The following is a 5,023-nucleotide window of genomic DNA, read 5'->3' as shown; positions in this document are numbered from 1 at the left end:
CCTTACTAGTACTATTTATACTAAAAAAGAATAAATAGTTAAGGTTATATATTAACTACTAATAGCTTAACTAAGTAACTTAAAAGAACTAATATTTACTACTTATAATCTTAGAACTTATAGACTAGCTTATAGAAGTATAGTAGTTTATAAAGTTTAATATCTAGAAAGAATACTACTAAATATAGATTAAGAAGAGCTATAAATAGAAAATAGCCTTTAGAATAAGAAAAGGTCTATATAAATATCTAGTTATACTATTTAGACTTACTAACGTACTAGTAATATTCTAAAGTATAATTAACGTAGCTCTATATAAATACCTAAAAAGGTTTACTATAGTCTATCTAGATAACGTACTTATATACTTAAAGAAAGAATTAGAAGAATATAAGAACTACGTGTAAAGAATACTATAGAAGTTTAGAGAGTATAGACTTCTAATAGCTTCTAATAAGAGCGAGTTCTACTATATAGAGACTAGCTACTTAGAATTCTACCTAACCTAAGAGAGAATTTAGATAGAAATAGACAAGGTCTAGGTAGTTCTAGACTAGCCTATACTCTAGATAGTAAAAGAAGTATAATTCTTCTTAGAATTTGTAAACTACTACTAAAAGTTTATCTAAGAGTATTTATAGATTACTACTCTACTTATAGAGATTACTAAAAAGAACTAAGAGTTTAGATAGAAAAATCTATAGTAATAAGCGTTTAAGACGCTAAAATAAATATTTACTATTATACTACTACTATAAACGTTTAATAAGAATAAACTAATATAGGTTAAAATAGATACGTTAGACTAAGCTCTAGAGGTATGCCTTAGTTAACCTAGAGAAGATAGTAAATACTAACTATACTTCTTCTACTTAAGAAAGTTCTTAGTACTAGAACTTAACTATAATATATATAATAAGAAGCTTATAGCTATTATAGTAGCTATAAAAAAATAGAGAATATACTTAGAAGGTACTAAGTACTCTATTAATATAGTATTAGACTATAAGAACCTTATAGTATTTATAATAACAAAGACGCTAAACTAATAATAAGTTAGATAGGTAGAAATACTAGCTATACTAAACTTTATAATTTAATACTAGAAAGATACTAAAAATAGAGCTATAAATATACTTAGCTATAGAACTAATTATATAGATACTACTAAAGAGAAATATAAAGCTATACTTTACACTAGACTAGATAGAACTCTAGAATATAATAGACTATAGATTAGATAGGTTATAGAAATTAGAGACTAATAGAATAATAGACTAGAACTACCTAATAAATAAGAATAATAGAAAGTACTAGAAACGCTATAAATAGAATTTCTCTAGAAATTCTATAGTATAATAACGTATAGGTACTAAGAAATTAAACGTACTTTTAAGAGGCTATAGTAAGAATATAGATTACCTATAATAAAGAAAAAAGTTATAAAGGTAATATAAGAATATATAGAGTACTAATAGAATAAGGTAGTTAGATACTAACTATATAGACTACTATAACTACTAGAACTACTTATAGTACTATAGTAGTATATTACTATAGACTTTATTATAAAGCTACCTAGATTAATTAAACCTACGTTATAAAGAAAGTATAATACTATTCTAGTAATTATAAACTAATTTACTAAGTACGTATACTTCTACGTAACTAATAAAACTCTTAAGGCTAAAGAACTAGCTTATAAGATAAGCTAATAACTATTTAGCTAATATAGAATACTAGAATAAGTTACTATAGATAGAGATAAGTTGTTTACGTCTAGGTTCTAGAACGCGCTACTTAACTAAATAGAAATAAGTAATTAAATATTAACTAGCTTTTACCTATAGACTAATAGCTAAATAGAGTAGATAAACTAAACTCTAGAAGAATACCTAAGAAACTACGTTAACTAGAAATAAGATAACTAGGTTAAGCTACTACCTATAGCATAATTAGTATATAATATAGTAAAATAAGAAACTATAGAGATAACTTTCTATTAAGTATATTATAGCTATAAGGCTAGAATATATAGATTCTTAATATATATAGCTATAATTTCTCTAAAAGTAGAAGAAAAAAAGTATTAAATAAGAATAATCTATAATAAACTATAAAATATAGTAGAAAGAATAACGTAATAAGTAAATAAGAAAAGAATTAAGAAACTAACCTTTAAGAAGGGGGGTAAAGTTTTTATTTTATAAAAAAACTTACGTACTAAATAACTTAGTAAGAAACTTAACTATCTATAAATTAGACTCTTTAAAATAGATAAACAACTTAGACCTATTAGCTTTAGGCTAAGGCTACTACTAATAATAAGAATATACTCTATATTCTATAAGTCTAAACTTAAGCTAGCGCCTAATAACGTACTACTTAATAAGTAAACTAAGGTAAAACTAGACTAGAACTATAAGATTAAAAGAATACTAGATAGAAAGCGTATATAAGGTTAGTAGAAGTACTAGGTTAGGTAGAAAGAATACCTACTAGAAGAGAATACCTAGAAACTATAGAGAAACCTTAAGAACTACTCTAAAAAACTTAAGAAGTTTTATTAGTACTACTACCTCTAAAACCTAGAGACTAGAACTCTAGATTCTCTAGATAACTCTAGTTAAATAACTAAAGAGAATTAACTAAAGAAATAAAAGGTTATAGTTATAAGAGTTACTATACCTTTTACTCTAGCTACTCTAGCTTCTTAATATTAGTAAGGTTCTTTAAAAGTAGTACGTTATAGCGCTAACGTACTAGCTCTAACTACTTTTATAGGCGTTTACTATAAGTATTAGTAGACTACTAGAACTTACGTAAGAACGCCTTCTAATAACCTAGCTTAGTATAAGAATAGTCTATCTCTATATAAAGGCGAGCCTCTATACGCGCTAACTCTAACTACTAGATCTTAGTAAGGCGCTCTGTCTTAAGACTAGCCTTAGACTACTAAGAGCGTAGATTAGCTACTAACTAATCTAGCTTTTCTACCTCTTTCTAATCTAATATCTTATTATAGAACTAACTCTTTATAATATACTCTAAATAGTAACTAGAAAATACCTCTATAACGTAATATAGGTTATAGAAATAGTAAGTACTATAAAAGTTATTAGATATATTAGCGCTAGTATATAGAATAAGGTTAGTATAATAGTAATAGTAAACTATTAAGAATTTAGTATATATAGGTAGTATAGTAAGAATAGAAAGAAAAGAAAAAGTATAATACTATAGAACTATAGGTAGTACTACTCTTATATAGAAATAATATAGAATAAAAAAATACTATATCTAGAAATAGAATAGAGCTTTAGAATAATACTTTAGAAGAAAAGATAGATATTATAATTATAGAATTAGAAATAGAGCTAACTAGCTAGAATAGAGAAAATAGTAGGCTAAGCCTAGAGTTATAGAATAAGAGATTACGTATAGAGTTATAAAAATAATTAGAGTTACATAACGTAGATTAGATAAATTAAAGAGATTAGAACCTAATCTAGAGAATTAGACTCTAATCTAAGTAATCTATAGAAGCTAGAGACTTAGCGTCTAATCTAGCTAAGAAGGTATATATATATAACTAGAAGAAGCTTACTCTTTATAGCTTCTTATAGTTATTACTTTATTTATTAAATTACTACTATAACTTGTAATTTATAGTATTATTACCTTTACCTCTTTGTTACTAAAGATTCTAGCCTAAAGTACACTTCTTACCTCTCTTTATAAAAGTAAGCCTTAGTCTTAGTTAAGAGAATAGCTTATAATAGTTATGTAAAGATAACTACCTAGAATATAACTATATCTACTAAGCTTATTCTCTAGTAGTCTATAGAGAAGAAGAGAAAGCTATAGTTAAAATAGCTATTAGTACCTAGAGACTAGATAATAAGAAAATCTAGGTTGCTACGTACATAAACCTAAGGCCTAAAAAAGAAACTAGTAGAATAGTAATACCTAAGCTAGTTAAGAAAGTCTATAGTAAGAAATACTACGCTAAACTATAGAATTAGTATACTATAGAATACTAGTACTATTAAGAATAATACTAGACTATAGAATAGAGAGTATAATACTCTAATTACTATACGCTTAACTATAGATAGTACTTTCTAGAATAGAAATATCTATACTATAGAGAAAAGGCTAAGAGTAAATATATAAAACTATACTAGACTATATACTTACTAGAAAGATACCTAGTATATATAGTAGAAAAGAAATAGAGATTAGTACTAACTACCTCTTTAAAGCTAAAAAACTAGTAGGCCTCTAAGGTAGAGGTCTAGTCTAGAAAGGCTCTATTTAGACTATTAGTAAGATTATTACTCTAAAACTTAGAATGCTATATATAAAAGCTATATTAGAAAGTAAGAAGCTTATAGTCTATATAGATAGTAGAGTAGTAAAAATATATATTTCTACTAGCCTAGTAAAACTATAGAATATACTATTTTAAGAGAAATAATAACTATACTAAGTATAACTTATAGATAACTAGCTACCTACCTTTAGCTAAGAATAAATTTACTTAGAAACTAAAACATAAGTATTAGATATTTAGAGAATATAGAAATAATAATTCTATAATATTATAGAACTAGAAAATATAAACATACCTCTAGAACTAGACTAGCTATAAAGATATAACTTTAATATTAATTAGATTAGGTTAAAACTTTAAGAAAGGCCTAAAGTAGCATAAAAGGCTAGAGTAAGATACTACCTAAGAGCTTACTAAAAGCTAGAGATAAAGATTAGAAGAATATTATTTATAAGTTTAATAAAATAAGTAAAAAAATAACCTTAAGACGTTAGTATTATGTAGATATAAAAGCTACAACCTAATATAGAGTAACTATCTTAGAAGGTTAAGAAAGACTATAAGAAGTTTGTATTATTATTTAATAGATAGAATAATAGCGTTCTATCTAAATATAAACTATAGAACTATAAGATACCTATAGAAGATAAAGCTACGCTAAAACTAGAGCTAATATACCTACTTAGC

Source organism: Trematosphaeria pertusa (genome assembly GCF_010094035.1).
Source record: "Trematosphaeria pertusa strain CBS 122368 unplaced genomic scaffold BU26scaffold_34, whole genome shotgun sequence".
NCBI classification, from domain to species: domain Eukaryota; kingdom Fungi; phylum Ascomycota; class Dothideomycetes; order Pleosporales; family Trematosphaeriaceae; genus Trematosphaeria; species Trematosphaeria pertusa.
This window is presented reverse-complemented; position numbering follows the sequence as displayed.